Raw genomic sequence first — 21834 nt, forward strand, 5'->3', positions numbered from 1 at the left:
GAAATTTTTTGGTAGATATACTTTATAGGGGTAAAGAAATTATTTACAGTGCTGCTATCTTACATATATTTTTCTCTGCAGCACCTTTTTCATTCTTCAGGTTTGTTTACTGTGTGCCTTTTCCTGTTGTCAGTTTTCTTAGAAATCAACTTTTAACTTCTTTTAGTTATCGTCGTCGGCAGCCTTTCGTCTCGAGAGACGATGGTGTAGCTTCTTAAGAGTCTATCTGCACCGCCGAGAATGGCTGTGCAGTCCGACTCGGGAGTGACACGGTATCTGTCTCCTCCCGTGTTGAATCGACATCTTGCGATGACGCTGGAGTGTCCTCTCCCGTGAAGCTGAAGCTACAGAGCCTGGGCAGGGTAATACGGAGGGTCTGCTGTTGCCCATGCAGCAGACCCCCCTCTCTTCGCAGCTGAAGGGTCCAAGGGAAAGACGGAGTCAATACAGCTTGGGTTCAGGTGCGCCGCAGGAGTTGCCGGTGTTGACTACAACATCAAACCGCCTTAGGGACTCCGGCTCCGGATTTTCTGTTGGGGTTTACTCCCTTAGCCTTTCCCCTGAAGAGGTATGCCGCAAGGCAGCGGAGGTTTTTTGGAGTCAGAGTTTTCCTTCTCTGATGTGCCCTGACTGGAAGATCGAACCAGCGACACTTAGCTCGCAGGCCGACGCTCAATCCACTGAGCTAAACCAGCCAGGGGTGTCTTTTAGTTATATTTAATTATTTTTTTTACTTTTTAGGTTTTTTTTTTATTACTATTCTTTAATCTCATGTGTTTTTAATTTTCCAAACTTAGGAGGTTTGTCTAGTTATTTTTCTGTTGCTAATTTTTCATGTAATTCCACTGTGGCTAGAGAATGTGGTTAATAAACCATTTTTTTGTTTATGTACTTGAACAAAATGCATGTATCTTCTGTACCCATATATTTATCATTATTATTCAGATATTACTGTTCATTCATTTATATCTGGAATCAAGTATATCCTCTTTTATTTCTTTAATAGTTTTATACATTCTTATATTCAATGTGTAATAAATCCAGCAATTGGAAGTCAGCCCAGATCTTATTTATTTATTTATTATTTGTTTATTTTTCCTGGTACTTATCGTACCTTGTTTCCTTGTGTTTGTGTTATCATTTCATGTTTCTTAGAACTGTGTGGGAAATTTTTGAGGAATAGGTGGAAGGACATTTTTCCCAAGGGAATTTGCATTTGCTTTTGCTAGTTAGTGCCTAAGACACTACCAATCCAGGACCAATTAAAAAAATAATGTTGGCTTAAGGAACACATAACATAGGTAATACGAATTTGAGCTGCTTATGGCTATAGATTGTCAGAAGAGGGTTTTTTCATTTCCTTTGGTGTAGAATCAATATCAAGACCATCCAGAAGTTTGATGTCTTTTCCACAAAGAGGTTATTACAATTATTATGTATTCTTTTGAGGTACCTGCTTTATGTGAAGGTCCTTACTAGCTTTTACTGTGGGCATATTTCCCCTCTGGGGTTATAAGCTTGTGGCTTCTCTGTCTTTCAGCTTTTACTTTGTTTTTTGGGTGTTGCATTTCCCTCCCTCCCTACTATCCAAACACAGCAATTTATTTAAAAATAGAAGTATGATCTCTGTTAGTTTTCACTGCTATCTTGTTCATACTGTATCCCATCTAGGAATAAGCCTAGTATATGCTCAGTAAATACTTGTTGATTGATTGAATTAATATTTCATAGAGCATTTTTAGTTAGTTGGCTTTGAGTAGAATATTTTGTCTTTGTAATAGTCTTCCATACTAAAAAATATGTATCTTAATCATAGATCTCTGTTATATATTTCTAATTTTTCATTGTAATTAGGAGGGGGTGTTATTTCTGCTTTTTATTGTCACCCAAAATTTAAAATGTTTGGTGGTTCTTTTTCTTTCCATTCTTTCATTTCCCTTACTGTCTTTTCTTTCCTTCCCCCTTACTTGTCTCCTTCCTTCTTTTATTCCCCCTTTTGTTCCTTTCTCTCTCTTCTCTCCTTATAGTACAATATCCTTTTCCATCTCCCTGAAGGACCAAAAAATTTTTGTGTGTGACATACGCAAAAATTTTTTTAAGTATATTTTATTGATTACATTTTTACAATAGTTCCAATTTTTTCCCCTTTGCTCCCCTCCGCCCAGCACACCCCCTTCCCCAACAATTCCCCCCCCCAAGTCCATGCCCATGGATCGTACATACAAGCTCTCCTGCCTCACCCTTTCATATACTATTATTATTTTTAAAAAATTAATTAATTTAACAATAAAAAAGAACAATCCCTCCCTCTCAGACTTAAGGCCCTTTAAATCTTATAAAGGACAATGGGCGAAGGTCTCGAGCTCTTCTAGCTGCTTCAAGCTGGACATGGTCATCGTCCTACCTACCCTTGGGTCCAGAAATCCCTAATAAGAGCGGGGGTGTGGAGGGGAGGGTGGCCTTCTCACATGGGGAAGGATCATGGAGACTCCAGGTCGGTTGGCTGTCCCCGGACAACGGCTTGCTTGATTTAACAGACTGGCATCCTTGTTGTATTCTGGAGGCAACAGATTTGGCAATATCATTCAATCTATAACCACTAGATGACAAAGACCAAGTATTAATTTTTCAATGTCCCACATTAGGGAAAAGAAGGGCTTCTTTGGAAGAAGGTGTGCCAGGTACATCACACCTGTCCAAAACCCTTTTGCCCATTATATTTAGTTTGGGCTGAGGGAAATATTTTAGGTTTCCCCCTTCTCAGACCTCTGGGTTCTTTCTGTCCAAGCCATTAGGACAGAAAAGACAAACCAGTTTTAAAGTGAAGCCCAGAGACCACCCCATACTTCACCAACCCAGCCACTTAGTTAAGCCAAACCATTGAGTCTCAGGAGGCAGTGATGCAGACAGGATTAAGTGAGGCCTATATGTACAGACAATCACTCAGGTAATGAGATCATAGGCTTATGCCCTTTGAACACAGAAAACACATGTTAATTTATGTAACATAACCCACATACAAGTCTCTAAAAATCTGTAGGACTGTCTTATGGGAAAGACATCCAGTTGCAAGGCATTTGACATTCTTCTTGCCTGTAAATTAAATATCTTTGATAATACCACAGACCTAGTTTAACTTTAAAATGAAAGCAAATTTTAAATGAAAAGAAACTTTAAAGACGGTTAGCTGCACTACTTTATAGTCTACCACTGAGCATTGTGATTTTCCTTGAATCACAATTTTTCTCCCTAAGATTACCCTCCTTGTCATTAAAGGGACTGCATTGAGTCCATTTTTAATTTATCCTGTTCATTTGCATAAACACAACAAGAGTAGCAAATGATCACTTATTATCTTTAGTTCTGGCTTTGCTGGAATTTACGCAGGGAACATTTAGGGTGACCTTCAGTCTGCCCTTCAGGGCACAGAAGCAGAACCACATACCTGGCATTCAGCCTTGCCTGTAAACACTTGTCTTTTCCAAGTCCTTCTGGTTTTCCAATGTGCCTTAAGGTCCTTTCTAGCCATCTTTCAGGAAAACAACCTTCATTCCTTTTCTGGAAAGATTGCCATAGACCGCACATCCAACCAAGGTACCAGGCCTTTTATCTCGTGGACTTTTATTACCTTTGAAAGTCAATCCCAGTTCCTCAGGGCTTTTTGGTAACAACGAGAGCCCAAGCATGTCTCCTTTAGGCATGACATCCCAGTGAAAGTCTTAGTCAAAAAAAAAACCTCTATTAACAATTGGTCTTATTAGTTTTATGCAAAGAAACTTATGTCATTACTTCTTTAGAATGACAAACTCTGGAGGGATCAGATAGGGAGAAAAATATACAGTGTGAAGGAAAATCCTTGTCCTTCTAATATTCACTGAACTTGCATTTGCATTCTTTATATTTTCATTTTTTCCCTCACTAAAAAATTTTCTTGTTTGTTTTTCCATTACATTGTCCCACTTTTTTCCCCCTCTTGCTTCCCTGCACCCTGGCCCCCTTCTCCCACATTCAGTCCCCATCCAGTTGTCCATGTCCATGGGTCATTTATACATGTTCTTTGCCTAGACCCTTCCCCTTCTTACCCCCTTCTCTCCCTCCCATCTCCCCCTTTGTTACTGTTAGTTTATTCCTTGTTTACATACCTCTGGTTCAATTTTGCTCATTTGTTTTTGTTCATTAGTTTCCTGTAATAGGTGATAGCATAAGGTATTTTTCTTTCATTGCCTGGCTTATTTCACTAAGCATAATTCTCTCTAGTTCCATCCATGTTGTTGCAAATGGTAGAAGTTCTTTCTTTCATTGTCATTTTCCCCCTTTGTACTCGTGTTCCTCTCTGTCTCTCTCTGTTTCTTCATCCTCTTAAAACAGACCCTTTAGCATCTCTTGCAATGCTGGTTTGGTGGAGATGTATTCTTTTAGCCTTCTTTTGTCTCGGAAACTCCTTATTTCACCTTCCATTTTGAATGAGAGCCTTGCTGGGTAGAGTATTCTTGGTTGTAGGCCTTTGTTTTTCATTCCTTGGAATATTTTTTGCCATTTCCTTCTGGCTTGTAGTGTTTCTGCTGAGAAATCTGATGATAGCCTTATTGGAGCTCCCTTGTATGTTATTAGTTGTTTCTCTCTTGCTGCTTTTAGGATTCTCTCTTTGTCTTTGAATGTTGCCATTTAAATTACGATGTGTCTTGAGGTGGGCCTGTTGGGGTTCATCTTCATTGGGACACTTTGTGCTTCCTGGACTTGCGTGACTCTTTCTCTCCTCATGTTAGGGAAGTTTTCTGTCATTAGTTTTTCAAAGAGGTTTTTTATCCCTTGCTCTTCTTCTCCTTCTGGAATTCCTATGATACGGATATTATTACGTTTCATGTTGTCCTGCAGCTGTCTTAGAGCCTCTTCAGTCTTGTTCAGTTTTTTTTCATTTTGTTGCACTGTCTGGGAGTTTTTGTCTAAGTTGTCCTCCAGCTCGCTGATCCGATCTTCTGCTTCCTCTAGCCTGCTTTTAATTCCTTCTATTGTGTTCTTCAATTCAGAGATCGTATTCTTCATTTCCTCCTGGCTCTTTTTTTATTTTATTTTATTTTTTTTTAATTTTATTTTTTGGTTATTTAATTACAGTTGTCCCATTTTTCCCCCATTGCTCCCCGCTCCCAGCCCATCCCTTCTCCCACAATTATATCCATCCCCGTTGTCATGTCCATGAGTCATTCATATACCTTCCTTGTCTAGACCCTTCCCTTACTTATCCCCCTTCTCTCCCTCCCCCCTCCCCCCTACTGACTACTATTCTAGTCTTTGCCTATTTAGTTCATTTGTTTGTGTTGCTCTTTAGTTTCCTGTATTGGGTGATATCATATGGTATTTTGCTTTCTTTGCCTGGCTTATTTCACTAAGCATAATTCTCTCTAGTTCCATCCATGTTGTCGCAAATGGCAGGAGTTCCTTCTTTCTTTCTGCTACATAGTATTCCATTGTGTAGATGTACCACAGTTTTTTTATCCACTCATCTACAGGTGGGCACTTAGGCTGTTTCCAGCACTTAGTTATTGTAAACAGCGCTGCTATGAACATAGGGGTGCATAAGTTTTTTTGAATTAGGGTTTTAGGATTTTTCGGGTATAATCCTAGCAGTGGAATCACTGGTTCAAATGGCAGTTCCATTTTTAGTTTTTTGAGGTAATTCCATACCCTCCTGGTTCTTATTGATAGTTTCTATGTCCTTTTTCATGCTGGTGTAATTCTCAGTAAGTTCCTTGTAGTTTTTCTGGAGTTCCTTGTAGTTTCCCTGGAGTTCTTTGTAGTTTCTGCTGAGCTCATTGAGCTTCTCCATAATCCATGTTTTGAATTCCATATCTGATAGTTTGCTCCCCTCTATTTCATTTAGCACTCTTTCTGGGGATTCTACATTTCCTTTCGATGGGGGGTTGTTTCTCTTGTCTCCCCATTTTTGTGACTTCTATTGTTTGTTGGTGCTTCTTAGAATGATCTGCACTTCCTGGATCTGCCCCTGGTGGCGTCAGATCCTGTACCAGTCTGGGTCTAGGCAGCCTGTTGGAGACTTCCAGGTATCTACTGCTTTTGTCTGTCTCCTTTAGTTGTTAATCTATTCAATCTGTGATTAGCTGTCAGGCTTAAGGACCGTGGGTGCAGCAGCCCAACTCCTGTAGGCAGAGCCCCAGCTCCCCCTTCCCCCCCAGGCCAACACCACCCGTAGGGGAAGGAATGGTCTGCCTGCAGCACTGTGGACGAGCCAGCACCGGCACACGGTCAGCTGCTCTCCCAGCTCTCCCCGCAAAGCCACCACACCAGACTCTCCCCAAGCATCTCCAGCCCTCTCCGCCCTCCCTCCGCTCGAGCCCAGGGTAAGTGGGGGCCAAAATATTTTCGTATGTGATCCACTTAAGAGCTCTTTTCCTCCCGCTGTTTCTCTCCGGCTAGCAAGAAACTCTGTCGGTTTTCACTTTTCACAGCTGGATACTATTTTACTCCACTCTGTTGCTGTAGGCTGAGAAGCTCAGCTGGGGGTTTAGACCCTGCCCTTCTCAGGGGGAACCCCTGACTGCTGAGCTCTTTCTCAGTCCCTTCAGCTGCCACCCATGTGAGCCCAGCCAGCCCTTCCGCGTCTCCGCACTCCCTACCGGTCACATTGTGATATAGTGGCCTTCTCTGTCTCTCTGTGGTTATAAGATTTCTCTCCAGCTAGTGTTCGGTTGGTTATTCCAGATAATTTCTCCTAAATTAAGTTGTAAATCCAGACTAGTTCTGGGAGGAGGTTAGTGTAGCTTCCACTTACTCTTCCACCATCTTGTTTCTCCGACATACGCAAAAATTTTTAAAGTCAATTTTTATTTGATGAATTTCGCATGTTCCTCCAAAGTTTGAACCGTAATCTTTAAGATATTCCTTTTAAAAATAACTTATGTTTAACTCACAATTGTCTTGTCAGTCCACAATTGTTTTAGTTGAGCTTTCTTGATCTCCACTTGAATGTGGACATACTGATGACATACTTAAAAATTTTTCCACCTATAACTTTAGGATCTAGTTTCTATGCACAGTTTATTTTAGAGTCAGAATAGATGGATCTGCCTGGTTCTCAGTTTCAGACAACATCTAAAAATGAACAAACATTCACCTATAAGCACCCTAGAATAATACAGATCTTTAGGATGTACAGTGCGTAACATTAAGCATTTTGATTATGAGATCTTTCATATTCTTAGCATCTCTGTCTTGTAGTTCTTTCCCACAGGTCTAACAAGTAGTTCTGTGAGTAAAGCAAACCACATACTTACTCTGTATGGCATTTCCAGTGTTATGGGTCTACAGAAAAAGCACCATCAGAATAGACCTGAACTAAAAACAAAGAAAAAAAAGTGTAATGAAATTTTGATGGTGATGGATTCTTTGATTCTATTTTCTGACTTTTATTTCTAACAAAAAGTCTGCCTCGTTCTTATCTTTAGTTCTCTACATAATAAAACTTTCTGGCTATTAAAATTTATTTTGTCATTGTTTTACATATTTTGGTTTTGATGTAACTTAGTATAATTTTCTTCATGACTCTTGTGCTTAAGATTTCTTGAGCCTCTTACATATGTGTTTATAGTTTTTTTCAAATTGGAATATTTTTGTCATTTATTTTTTAAGTATTTTCATTGATTATGTTGTTACAGTTATCCCAGTTTCTTTTCCCTTTTCATCCCTCTTCCTAGTACCACCCCTTCCCTCCAGCCATCCCCCGCCCCCCTTAGTTCATGTCCATGGGTCGTGCATATAAGTTCTTTGGCTTCAGCCTTTCCTATATTCTTAACATCCCCCTGTCTATTTTGTACCAATCTCTTAGGCTTCTTAATCCCTGCACCATTTCCCCATTTCTACTCCTTCCCCCTCCCAGCTGATAATCCTCCAAATGATCCTCATACCTATGATTCTGTTCCTGTTCTGGTTATTTGCTTAGCTTGCTTTTGTTTTTAGTTTTTAGATTCAGTTGTTGATAGTTGTGAGTTTGTTGTCATTTTAATGTTCATAGTGTTGATCTTCTTTTTCTTAAATAAATCCCTTTAACATTTCATACAATAATGGCTCGGTAATGATGAACTGCTTTGACTTTACCTTGTCTGGGAAGCACTTTATCTGCCCTTCCATTCCAAATGATAGCTTTGGTGGATAGAGTAGTCTTTGTTGTAGGTCCTTGCTTTTCATCACATTGAATACTTCTTGCCAATCCTTTCTTTCCTGCAAAGTATCTTCTGAGAAATCAGCTGATAGTCTTATAGGCACCCCTTTGTAGGTAACTCTGCTTTTCTCTTGCTGTTTTTAAGATTCACTCTTTATCTTGAACCTTTGGCATTCTAATGATGATGTGTCTTCTTGTGGTCCTCTTTGGGTCTAGCTTCTTTGGGACTCTGTGCTTCCTGGACTTGTATGTCTATTTCCTTCGCCAAATTTGGGAAGTTTTTCTTCATTATTTTCTCACATAAGCTTTCGATTTCTTGCTCTTCCTCTTCTCCTTCTGGCACCCCTATGATTTGGATGTTGGCATGTTTAAAGTTGTCCCAGAGATTCCTACTCCTCTCCTCATTTTTTTCAGTTCTTGTTTCTTCATTCTGTACTGGTTGACTTTTTTTCTTCCTTGCGTTCCAAATCATTGATTTGAACCCCAGTTTTATTCCCTTCATCGTTGGTTTTGTTTGGATTTTCCTTCATCTCATTTAGCATAGCCATCATTTCTTCCTTTATGTGTTTGCCATACTTAAGCATATTTGTCAAGTCTGTGAGCATCTTTATCACCAGTGTTTTGAATTCTGCATCTGTGAGGTTGACTCATTTGTTAGGTTGGCTATTTCCTCATTGCTTAGTTCTCCCAGTGGAACCTTGATCTGTTCCCTCTTTTGGGCCATACTTCTCTGTCTTCTCATCTTGACAGACTCCTGTGTTGTTTGCCTCTGTGTCTTAAGTAGAGCTGTTGCACCAGTAATGTTGTAAGGGGCGGGGCCTTAGGTATTTGTTAGTACAGGGCGACCTGTTTCATCACGTTGTGGCGCTGTGTGTTGGGGAGGGGTCTGAGAGGTAACAGTGCCGCTTGCTCAGCACTTGCCTCTTTTCCAGGCATTTCTCCCACTTCCGTGTGGGACTGGCACATCTCTAGCTGTTGCCCTGGCTGTACTTCCCAGAGTGGGTGGGTCTGCAGATGTTCTAGGATTGTGGGGGCCCTTTAAACAAGTGGAGTCTGCTGAGAGACCCACCGTCTGCCTCCACCCCAACCCCCCACTGGTTTGCACAGTCAGAAGGAATGAGGCTTTGTTGTCCCAGTTGCTGGGACAGTGAGCTGTGCAATCTGGCCTGGTGCTGGGAGTGCTCCTCAGGTGTCAGTTCTGACTTTTTAAAACCTGTGACTGCGCTTTCTGCTGGCCTGCCGCTACCACACTGCGTCAGCTTCACCCCTCCTACCTGTCTGGATGAGTATTTCTTCTTTATATCTTTGTTTGCTGGATTTCCATGCAGCTTGATATTCTGGAACTTCTGGTTTTCTCCAGTTTTGAGGTAGTTGTATTCCTTCTCAGTTGTGGAGGTAGTGTGTCTATCTAGGCCTCCATCTTGGCCGGAAGTCCTCCAATTATTTCTTTAAATATTTATTTTGTCCCCAGTTACACATAGATTAGGTCACCTGAAGTCGTCTCACAGCTTATTGATACTCTGTTCTTTTTTTTTTTTCCATTTCTTTTTTCTCTCAATGTGTTATTTAGGATATTTTTTAAGTTCACTAATCTTTGTCATGCCAATTATTCTATTATATTCAGGATGTAGTTGTAATAACTGTTTTAAAGCCATTGTCTTAATACTGTCATCTTTGTAATTTCTAGGCCTGTTTCTATTGATTGTTGGTTTTTACTCTCCATATTGTGTTATATTTTAGTCCTTTGCATGCCTGATAACTTTGAAAAATTTACCTGTTTAGTAGTATATACTTTTTGTATTTCTGTTAATATTCTTGACCTTTTGGGGGGACACAGTTAAATTACTTAGAAACTGTTTGAGACTTACTTTATTTTAGTTTTGTGAGCAGAACCACATTATCCTTTAGTCTGGGGTTAATTTTTACAAACTACTGAGGCTGTACTTTTCTGAGTACTCTACCTGAGGCCCTGTGAATTACATTGTTTTTCTCCTCTGATTTTTGGAAGTAGCCCTGTGTGAGTTCTGGAGTTTGTTTCTACTGTTTTTTTTCCCCCAGCCTCAGGTAGTTTTCTCACATGCATATGCTAATCAGTACTTAGCTAAAGATTAGAGGGGTCCTCTCCAAATCTTGTAGAACTCTTTCTCTTTGCAGCTCACTCTCCCTTTCTGTTATTCTAACCTTCTTACATCAGCCACCTTGGCCTACCTAGACTCTCAGTTTCATTTCCTCAATTCACAGAGATTTCTGGGCGCTACCAGGACTCCCCCTCCCTGCATTACAACCTGGAAATTAATTTGGTGTGTAAGTAAGGGCTTTTGAAGGGCTCACATCAATTCTTTCTCTTCTTTCAGGGATCCTTGTCTTCTACTACCTGATGTCCTGTGTGTCTGAAAAGCATCATTTAATGTATTTTGTTCATTTTTAAGTTGTTTCAGGTGAGGAGAGAGGGGAGTGAGTCCATTCTTTTCTATCTTGGTTGGAAGCAAAAGTCCTAAGATTTCATTTTTCCCAAATTAATGGGAAAATGCTGAAGGTGATTACTTTTCAATGTTTTAAAACGAGGTGATATTTTTCTTATAAAAAATTACAGAATTCAGTGAGCATATTGAGTTAACCTTTTCATTAAGAGGACCTCTTTTATAGTGTGTGACATTCGTTTCTCAGGAGCAATTTAGTTGACTCTTGAGTAATGCTGGGATTAGGGGTGTTGACCCCTGCACAGTCAAAAATCTACATAAAACTTTTGAGTCTCCCAAAATGTGACCAATAGCCTGTTGTTAACTGGAAGCCTTACTGGTAACATAAACAGTCAATTAACATATGTTTTGTATGTTATATGTAGTACATATTGGATTCTTACAATAAAGTAAGCTAGACAAAAGAAAGTGTTAAGGAAATCCTAAGGAAGGAAAAATACATTTGTAGTATTTATTGGGGGAAAAAAATCAAGTATAAGTAGACCAGTAAGTTCAAACCCATGTTCAAGGGTCATCTGTAGTTTTAAGGTAGGGTAGAGTGGTAGTTCGTAATTTGATTGGTATTATTCTGTGAGCAAGGTAAGGAAAGAAAGCTGGGGATCCTGCAGTTCAGAATGTAGGTCTTTACTTAATCCCTCAATTTCACCCCTAACACTTTGTCTGGACAATTAACTTTTGAAATCTGTTGGAATTGCAGGGGTTGGATATTCTGCATGATAGATAACTATTTAATTTGACTAGAGTCTGTAGGCTCTACCCTTCTATGCCTCAATTTGAGGGAAGAATAACAAGCTTATAGAGGTTCTGTTAATGATTGAGGTGATATATATAAAGTGCTTTGAGCAGTATTTACCGTTTGGCAAACACTCAATACATATTAGTACTTATTTGTACCCAGCCCTCTGTGTTAGACTGTTCAGGCTGTGTACTGTTCATCTGAATTGAAGTATATATTTGCATGGACTACAGTGCATCCCAGTGGCTCTTGGTAGTATAAGTCTTCTAGCGGGATTTTGTGATACAAAAGAGACATGTATTATCTCATCATATTAAATTGTAAGTCAAAAATACTCTCAAAACAACTTTTTTATAAAATAAAAATGTACTCTAACTTGAGAAAAAAAATTGGGAAATGGAAAAAAGGGGTTTTAATCTCCAAATCCTCATCTTGTATTTCTCCTAGTTAAAATGAAGTTTCTGGTAGTCTGTTAGTATTTTGGAAGTGATTGTCAACTTCACTAGGAGAAGGCCTAAAACAATTTTTCAGAACTACAAAATGTAACGTTAACTTTTTGACATAATTCCAATATTTTTATTTTTTATTATTTTATTATTTTTATTTTTTTATTCTCATCCAAGGACATTTTTCATTGCTTTTAGAGAGAGGAGGGGAGAGAAACATTGATGCAAGAGAGAAGCATCTATTGGTTGCCTCCTGTACGCGTCTGGATGGGGGATTGCACATACCCAGACCAAGGATCATATGCACCCAGACCAGAAATTGACTGCGCAACCTAGGTATGTGCCCTGACTGGGAATCAAACCTGCAACCCTTTGGTTACGGGACAGTGCTCCAACCAACTGAGCCACACTGGCCAGGGCTCCAGTATTTTAAAAATTAATTCTTATGTTCATAAAGTTTTGCATATGCTGTATTGGTCAGTTAGTGTGAAGTAACATTCAGGGAACAGCATGCATAGAGTAAGATGAGGACACATTCATATTATGGGCCTACTCCATGCCAGGCATTTGTTCCAGATCCTATGGAGACAGAAATAAACTAAGAGAAAAATTCTATTCTCGTAGAGCTGATGTTTATTTTATTTTATTTTAGTGTAGATTAGTTTATTTACTTTATTTACATTCTTTAATGTGTGAATTTTTATAAGAATTTATTTGATCCAAACTGATGACATGCTAGGAGGCAACATCTCAAAAGCTTTCATGGAGCTGACATTTTAAAGCACAGAAAAGTTAAAAAATAAATAAAGTGAATTGTATATTATATGCTGATACATTATGGAGAAAAAATTAAAGTGGGAAAGGGGATAGAGTGCCTAAGGGTTTGGGGAAAAGGGTAGTGTAATTTTAAATAGGAAAATCCTCACTAAGATGACTCAATACCTGTGAAGTAAGGTGATACAGGTTATTTAGAGAAAGAGCATTCCTGAAGGATACAAATACAAAATCCTGGGGACAGCAGTATGCCTTTTGTGTTTAAGGAACAGCATGGGAGGGGGAGCAGTGTGGTGAAACACAATAAAGTAAGGGAAAATGGTACGAGATCAGAGGTAATGAAGAGTAAGTTCACTTGGAGGCCATAGTAATGGTGCAAGAATCCATTGTAAATGTGTTTTGTCTCTCTTGATTCATGATGTTCTTTAATCTGAGCATCAACTGAATAAGAGTGTATAAGAATATAAATGTAATGTCTAGCACATTATATAATAGATGCTCGCTGAATGTTTATTGTGTTAATTTATATAACAAGATGTTTAGAAGTATATTAAAGGTCCTGTGCTCCCTTGCTGAAGGAATACTTTTCATTTTTAACTGCTTAATTGAACATAATTCAGGATTCTGATATTCTTCTATATTTAGTTTACTGTTTTCAATATTTTTCAACTTCAATATGTTACTAAATAGTTATCTTTAAATAACTTAAATAAGAATATTTTTATTAGCCTTATATTCATAATAGTCAGAATCTAGTTTTCTTGGAATCAGATTTAATTTACTTTTTTTATAAAATAGAATAAATCTTTTTTTAAAAAGTCTTAAGTTTTTCTCTATCATCTTCTTTGAAGTTATTTTAATTGTTGAGTTCTTATATATATATTTCTTTTTTATCAGAAAAGGACACTTTTAAGAAATTTATTTCTTCTCAAAGAGTATACTCTTACCAGAAGTTATTCTTGGTTTTTAAAAAGCTTAGTTGTCTAATTTTAGGAATTTAAATACATCCATTAACTAACTGTCATTCTGCTAGTTGGTGGTATTAATAATAGTCTTAAGATTTAATGTTGAGTACTTAGGAGAGTGAGAAAGTATACAAGGAGGCAAAGTATTTTAATGTTTTTGCCTTAGACATTTTCAAGATTGCCAAGTAAGCCCTAAGGTCCTTCATTTTCTGGAAAAATGTAAAAGTTTATAGAAAGCTCTACACTCTCCCTTACCCCCAGTCCCCTTTTGATTAGTACTTTGAATCCAGCTGAGAGAGAATTCTGAGGTTGGGAAATAATGAAGATATGAACCAGAGAGTCATAGTGTTGAAACTGGACATTCAGATCTTTATAGCATAATTTCCTTATTTTTCAAAGTGCAGAAAAATTCCATTATATATCATGTTCTGGTTGAACTCCTTTCTTAACATTTGCTGAAGTTTGAACTTCAGAGCTGTGGTGTCAGCCCAGCTATAAAGTCTCAGGGGAGCTCCTGTGTGGGTCTGGTGCCATGGTTCATCCTTCAGCCTTCATCCTGCAGCTCTGAGCTTTCCAATCCACAGAATAGCAAATGTTGAGGGAAGTTGCCCAGGTAAGTATGTGGTGAAAAAGGCTGTGGGGGGAATAGTACTCTAATCAATATTTTGAGGTGGATTTTGGACCATTTTACCAGTGAGTCATTTTGTTAGTTTAAAAATATGATATTTCTTGTAAATTATTTTTCTCATAAAACTATCTCAGAAGTTATTAAGTAAGAAAGTCTAGTGTTCTGAGAAATAATTCTACTTATTAGTTAGATGTGAAACAGGGATAACAAATTGATACTATAATTTAAGGTGTTAGATTTCTTTTTTTTAAATTTCATATTCTCTGCTCTATAGAGCAGTACCAGAAAACTCATTTAAAAAAGAAAAGTTAAGAACAAAGTTGGGGAAAACATACATCTATATTAAAATTTGCTGCATGTAACTTTGCTACATGTAAACTCAAGTTTGAGTTTCTTCCTCTAGCTTTAGACATGCTGTTTTTCTCTTTCCCAAGTTTTAGGCAGGTAGCCGTATTTGTATTATTTTTCCACTGGAACTTTCTACCTATCTCTAGGTTTTAGGTTAACAAAAATATGTATAAAAGCAGTGATGGCACAATATCTGGACAAAGCTCGACAAATACTTGTTGAATAACTTCACAAAACCCTCTGTGTGTGTGTAAAAAATGTCAACACTCCAGTATTGTCTGCTGTTCTGCCTTGTACTGAAAATGATGATCTAACTAGGTATTTTTCTCCTTAATGTATACTTTTTAGAAATAATTTTTAGTATTGTGTCCCTGCGTCTGCACTGCTTTGCTTACTAATACTATCTTTTTAGGCTTTTACTTGCTTCTCAGAAAGCCTTCAAAAATTGATTCTTTAGTTCTTCCAAATCTATCTTGTATAATTCCTATTCACGGGATTTTTAGATTCTTTTGTACATAAAAAGATGTTCAGAATTATACCCAAGAAAAATAGAATTAATATGGTCTATGATTGTTTACATTTCTTCAGAGAAAGTATGTCATACTTAAGGAGATTGGGACACCAAGAACTTTAGATCTCAAAACAGGTCCTCACAGTATAGAATCCTTAGTAGTTTATCTCCCCTTTTCCTCTCGTAAGTGTTACGGTTGTTTGGGGGATTTGTTTTGTTTTGTTTTAAGTTTATTGGGAGCCTTGTAGAAATACATATTCCCCAGCAAAGCAGTCCATACATCCAGCCTTCTGGATTTCCATACTCTTTCCCTCTTTATAGACCATTCTCCTCCCCTTAAGGATTGGTGTAAGATAATTCACTGTCATTTAAATTTTTTCTTTATGCTTAGAGGATTTCTTTCATATCCTAAACTTAGAGGTTTTCTACTGTTACATGTCCTTCCATGTGTATTTTATAAACGTATGTCCTAATATTTAAAGACAAAGTACTGCTTATTTAATTTTAGTTCTCAGCTCTTAACTGCTCATAATTGTTCTTTGATATATGATTGTATGTTCTTTTCTATGGATGAGTATTTTTTTTGCATTATTAGAGTTTTGGTTTTAGGATAATTACTTACCTTTCAAAGCTTATATATTTTGGTAATTCAAGTTTGAATATGTATAAGGTATATTGATACAAGCAATTTTTCAGTTTTGGAAAACCACAAAATCTGTTTCATCATGTTGAAGTCTGTGCAACATACTTCCCTAGATAAAAGTCAGACTAGTAGGGGCATATATAGACTTTTTGTTAACACTCTTTAGAGAATACTTTGTTCATTTTGGGGATACATTTTAAGGCATGATTTTTGGGGATATCATCTGAGTAAAGCAACTTTAGCCAGCAGATTTCAGTAAATGGTCTTTGGATTAGGAAGAGTGATGTGTTTTCTTTCTTTAGGTGCCCTCTCCATCTTTTTTTCAGATATGGTGTACCCTGTTCTTTTAAATGAGACCTCTTAACAAAACGTCCTATAACTCCTGGAAAGGACTCTGTATCAGAATATTTGCCTGCTATCCAAAGTAATGATTGTGGATATGTTCTATACACCCCTAGTTTTCTGCTGAATCACATTTCCAACCAGAGTCTCATGTTCCCTATACATCTACTTTTAACTAACTTTTTAGTATTTATTAAGGATTTTATTGCTCAGTTATTGGGCATTCTGCATTTACTAAAAGTATGGAATGAATTGTTTTTATTTCCATGTTACTGATTCAGGTTGATGAATTTAGATATCCTACCTTAAAAATTTAGATATTCTAGCCTTTACTTTTCTTAGATCCATTCTAAGCAGATTTATAATCTATCCATTATACATTTGTCATATTATAACTATCAAGCCACATTATTCTAGAACTAGTAGGAGTCCTTTCAAGAGTGAATAATATGGTTCTTACATAAGGAAAAAAAGATTTTTTTTTTTCCCTAAAAATTTCCAGATGTTAAGGTCTTTGTTCTTTGAGAAATTAGATTTTTTCTGTCCACTCTGTGTCCCCTTTTTTAAAAAAAAAATTTAAGCCCATTTCTTTTATTAGTATTTTTCTCTAATGAAATTAAAATTGGATTATTTATAACAGTTGTGAAGCATGATTAGTAGCTCAGAATCCTAGTATCAAAAAAATACAAAAACAAAAATTTCTTGGGTTATAAATATTGCTAGCTTGTAGTATTTGATATTTGAAATAGGAATATACTAGCTCCATAGAATTTGGGCAGCTTCTCAGTGAGATGACCCATCAGCCTTTCCCTCTAAAGGGCAATGATAAAAATACCAGATTATCTTCTGGTATTATGGCTTTTCATGGTTTGTTTCAAATGTCAATTGACTACATCTTGATAAAGGCAGATAAATGTTAATGGCAGTTGGTTGTGGTTTTTATTAATCTTTTCCTGCTTTGTAGACAACAGAGAACGTGTGTATGTGTATGTGAAGTGTTTGCTGATAGTGAATGTGAGTTTGTGAGGGGAAAAAGAAGCAGGAAGTCAAATTCTGTATTCAGCAACCAAAATAAAATAAAATCTCCATTAGAAAAGAGTAAGAAAGGAAGGAACAGGCTGCCTTTCCCCCTCCCCACCCTGTATGTTGGCACTTTATCCTTGATAATACCAGGTAAGTGCAAACCCTGTTGTTAGAAGTGAACACCGTGTTTATGGAAAAAACTTGATATTTTAATCTTGGGAACTAGTTGATTTTATTACGCTTCACATGTATCAGCATGCTAACAGTAAAATTCCTGGTTGTATTAGACTAGATAAGAAAAAGTTGTCATTAGGGATTTGTTCTTCCTTTAACCCAGTTTTTAGTTATATCTAACATATTTAATGCTACAATATTTATTTCAGTAGCTTATAATGAAATTTTGAGTTTTGTTATAATCCTAATTCCTTGAAGGATTAAAATATGTTCTCTATTTAAAAAACTAAAAAATATTAGTTCATGGGGAATATGGAAACAGTAATTACTTTTTAATTCATGTAATAGTGTTCTTTTAAGCATAATTTTAAAAAGTATTTAATGTAACTGTCTCTAAAATAGAGACAATCAGTCTGATAGAGTCTGGCTTTTGTTTCACATAACTTTTAGCTGGTCCATTCTCATTCTTCTGTAGAGATCATTTAATCATACACAGATATTTAATTGTAGCATCCTCTACTTACCATTGTTCACCACAAAAGAAGCCCCACCCCCCTTTTTGCCCCTTATTGCTTCTCCCATCATGAAGCTTGCAGTTTGGGGAGAATACAAACATTAAACTATTAGTCGCATGTGTGGAGAGTCAGTGTGCTATAGTGGCTAAAGAGGGAGAACTCCAGCAGATTGTCTGGGTTCACATCCATCTCTGTCATTTACCATGTATGGAACCTTGGGCACATTAGATCTATGGCCTTGGACAATTTACCCCAATTTATTTGGTTGTCAGTTTTCTCATCTAAAAATGAGGACTACATAAAAATACATGAAGATTATGTAAGTAGATTATGTAATTATTATAGTAGTCCCTCCTTATCAGCAGTTTTGTTTTCTGTGGTTTCAGTTACCTGCAATCAACTATGGTCAGGAAATATTAAATGGAAAATTGCACACTGTTTTGAGTAGCATGATGAAATCACAGGTTGTCTTGTTCATCTGTTCTGGGATGTAAATTATCCCTTTGTCCAGCATATCCACACTCTATATGCTACCTGCCCATTAATGACTTAGTAACATACATGGTTATCAGATCAGTTATGGGAGGGAGGGAGGAACCACATTCACATAACTTTTATTACAGTACATTATTTAATTTTTCTATTTTATTATTGTTAATCTCTTACTATACCTAATTTATAAATTAAACTACTCTACATATGTATGTTGTAGGGGAAAAAAGCATAGTATATATAGGTTTTGGTACTATCCAACTTTTGAGGCATCTACTGGGGGATTCAAAACATATCCCCCCAGGGATAAGGGGAGAGGGCTACTGTACTAAGTAAATTATTAAGATTACATGAGTAAATGCATTTTAAGACATTTGGAATATATTGTAAGAGATCAATCAGTTATTCCTTACTATATATAGTATAATTATAGTAATGATAAATATTTTCAATGACTGTAAATCAGGAGTACTAATTTAGTGTGAAAGTTTCAAAGAGTGGGAGAAAGAGCATTCTAAGTAGAGGTATCAGGATTATGCAAAGGCCCTGAAGTGGAGAACAACTTGTGTTTGAATAACTGAAGGTGTGGTAGTGATTTAGTGGTGACAGGGGACAAGTAGAGAGAGTTATGGTCGAAGTTAACCTAGGGTTTCGTAAGCATTATTATTGATTTGGCAAGCTATTGAAGCGTTTCAGTCAGCAAGGCCATGACAATTAAATTTTTATGTTAAAAATTCATTTTGGCTGACTTGAGGGGAATAAGAATGGATTAATAAAGACCTATTTGGAAGATAGTAGAGCTGTTAGAAAATGACAGAGATGGAAAGATACGATGATTTCAGTAAATATTTAGGATTAGTCTTATCAGCTTGAGTTTCAATTTTTGAAGATCACAATGATTATGAATGGCATTTTTCAGAGATTATCATGAATAGGAAGAACTATGAATAATCCAAATTAAGCCGAGGCATAAGGTTTGTATGGATTTAAGATAATTACTGCTTCAGAGTCATGTTAAGGTCATGATCTCGGGGATCTTGGTTTCTATCCTGTTGCTAGGGGAAATTAATAAGAGTTAGGAGAACAGAAACTGGGCAAAGTCAGTGAAGTAGTCACTAATATGGCACCATAATAAAGTGATCGTTGGTAGAAGTCTGGCTTAGTTCATCACTTAGATTTTTGTCCCTGGTTTACCTGCCAATACTCTTGCCTTCTTTTAACCTGGCAAAAGTCTAGCCTTCTTTTCCTTACCAGTTATCACTGTCCTTCAAGACATATTTCATGTTGGTTATATCCAAAGTTTTGTTGTTTCTTGAGCATGCTGACTCATGCCAATATTTGCTTCCACCATGCACACTTGTTATTTTGTTGTTGTTTTAATCAAAGCTTTGCTTACCCTAACATTACATCTTTTATAATAAAATATTTCAGTCTTTTTCCCTCGGATAAAGTTACATGTTCCCTTATTTCTATTCCCAAAGCACCTGTATAGATTTTTATTTTGTAATTGTTTATTTACAGGTCTGGCTCCTACCGAGACTGAGCTGTTCAAGACTTGGGGCTGTTACCTACTCAGTTTTTTTCTTCATTAACACAATTTCTGTAATAATTCATATGGTAAATCCTCAGCATGTTTGTTAAAATCTGAAGTGAAGGGAGACCAGTCAGGAGGCTAAAAACATCTAGTCCAGACTTTAAGATGATAATAGGATGAATGGCAAAAACTGATGTGAAAGCTACTTGGAAGAAAGGATAGAACTTGATGGGTGTGCAAAACAGAGCATGAGAAAGTAACTCAGGAAATCAATTTTAAATAGTACTGATTTAGGTTATTAAATTGTACTTCTGAGGTAGAAATGCCTAACAGCACTTTAAAATATGCTGCTACAACCTTGAGTTAAAACTGGAGATCTTAGATTTTGAAATCAAACTGTAAGATATGTTTGTGTCCCTTGGAGATACAATTCTATGCATGGGCCAGCATTTCCCAGTATTACAGGCAACCAATGGATTTCAGAGTAAGTTCCTCTCCAGAGGCCTTGCTGAAGGAAATTTGTGTAAGGTTAAATATTATTCTACCTCGGATATGATCTGAGTCTTTTAAAATCTTTCATATTTATCTATACACATAGACACATACATACATATTTTTAAGTTTTACTTGCAAAGTGTCCTAAGTGTGTTTCCTTGGCCATTAGAAAGCTCCAGACCTTGCCTCTTCTTCCGTCTGTTCTGTAAATGCCATTCACTCCCCCTCACCCCCGCTGCCCTGGATCAGGGGCCACTTTACCATCTGAAATTGTTGGTTAAGATTATTTCAGTTTGGGGTTTTGCAAATTCTTTTTCTGTGATTATTCTGATTTACTGCATTTGGCTTTGAAATACAGTACTGTAGTCCCTCTCTATATCGCGGTTCACTTTATCGCAGCCTCGCTGTATCACAGAATTTTTAAAAATATTTAATTATTTATCGCGGATTTTTCGCTACATTGCGGGGTTTTGCAGTACTGTATATGAATTTATATGCATAGTAATTATGATTTTAATGATTTTTGCCTAAAATTTTTCAAAAATATATAAAAAGTATAATAAATGATTCTAACATTAAAAGAATATTAAATTGAAATAAAATACTACACACTGTTTACAGTATGTATTTTTTTGCGGACGAACACATTATGCTGAAAATGAGATGTACGCTCAAGTTTGTTTGCCTATGTGAGATTGTACATGGCACACGAATGGCTGATTGATGGAAGGCAACCAACCAGAGGGTTGTCTTGTGTATCCTGGGTGCTGATTGGCTCAGTAACTATAGCATCAGTCTGTCTGCTATCCCGCACTGTGCCCATAACGTTCAGCATCTCGCCTTGTCCACTTCACTCCTACCTCTAGTCTCTGTGTGTAGTTTTGCTCTGCAGTGTTGTGTTTTGTGAAATTTTCCTTAAAGACTAAATCTATTGCAAGCCCTACGGTGCCACCCAAACATTCTGCATCTTCTAAGGATTCTGGCAGTGAACCCAAGCGCCAGAGGAAGGTGCTTACCATAAAAGAGAAGGTGGAACTTCTTGACATGTTGAAGCTATGCATCTGCTGGCCACCATTACAGGATCAACAAGTCTACAGTTCGTTATATAAAGGATGAGAAGAATACAGGCCTATGGCATCAGTGACTTTCAACAAAAGAGCAAAGAGGGTTGTTACTTCCCACAATAAGATCATTGTGAAGATGGAGTCTGCATTAGCTGTGTGGATAAACGATTGCAGAAAAAAAGAATGTCTCACTGGATATAAACACCATCTGGATGAAGGCCAAGCAACTGTATGATTGTTCACCAGCAAAAAGGGATGATCACGACGGTGATGAGAATGAAGAAGAGGACGACAACAACACCAAAGTGCAGGACCTTTGAGTGCTTCTCCAAGCAGACCAACCCCATTCAGTGTCAGCAAGGGCTGGTTTGACAAATTTCAGAAACGCTTTGGACTCAAGAGCGTTTCTCTGCATAGAGAGGCTGCCTCTGCAGATAAAGCCGGAGCTGAGTAGTACGTGAACATGTTCAAAGACAACATCGAGGAGAAGG

The 21834-nt window shown here is 37.3% G+C and overlaps 1 protein-coding gene and 1 non-coding gene across 8 annotated transcripts in view; one reads left to right on the forward strand and one right to left on the reverse strand.

Annotated features, from left to right (window-relative positions):
- CNOT2 (CCR4-NOT transcription complex subunit 2) overlaps nucleotides 1-21834 on the forward strand; it is a 134534-nt gene that overhangs the window by 61171 nt on the left and 51529 nt on the right. The window contains exon 2 of one of the 7 annotated variants that reach the window (XM_090273613.1): nucleotides 12034-12171. The exons of the other annotated variants lie outside the window; for them this stretch is intronic. The gene's annotated coding sequence lies outside the window, so the exon portion shown is untranslated. The remainder of the gene's footprint in view (nucleotides 1-12033; nucleotides 12172-21834) is intronic. 7 annotated transcript variants of the gene reach the window in all.
- Nucleotides 7221-7351, reverse strand: LOC150012160 (small nucleolar RNA SNORA18). The gene has a single exon (XR_016511023.1). It is a non-coding gene; the product is annotated as a small nucleolar RNA SNORA18 (small nucleolar RNA).

The sequence above is a fragment of the Furipterus horrens genome, unplaced genomic scaffold, assembly GCF_987537825.1.
Source record: "Furipterus horrens unplaced genomic scaffold, mFurHor1.1.pri manual_scaffold_4, whole genome shotgun sequence".
Classification (NCBI taxonomy): domain Eukaryota; kingdom Metazoa; phylum Chordata; class Mammalia; order Chiroptera; family Furipteridae; genus Furipterus; species Furipterus horrens.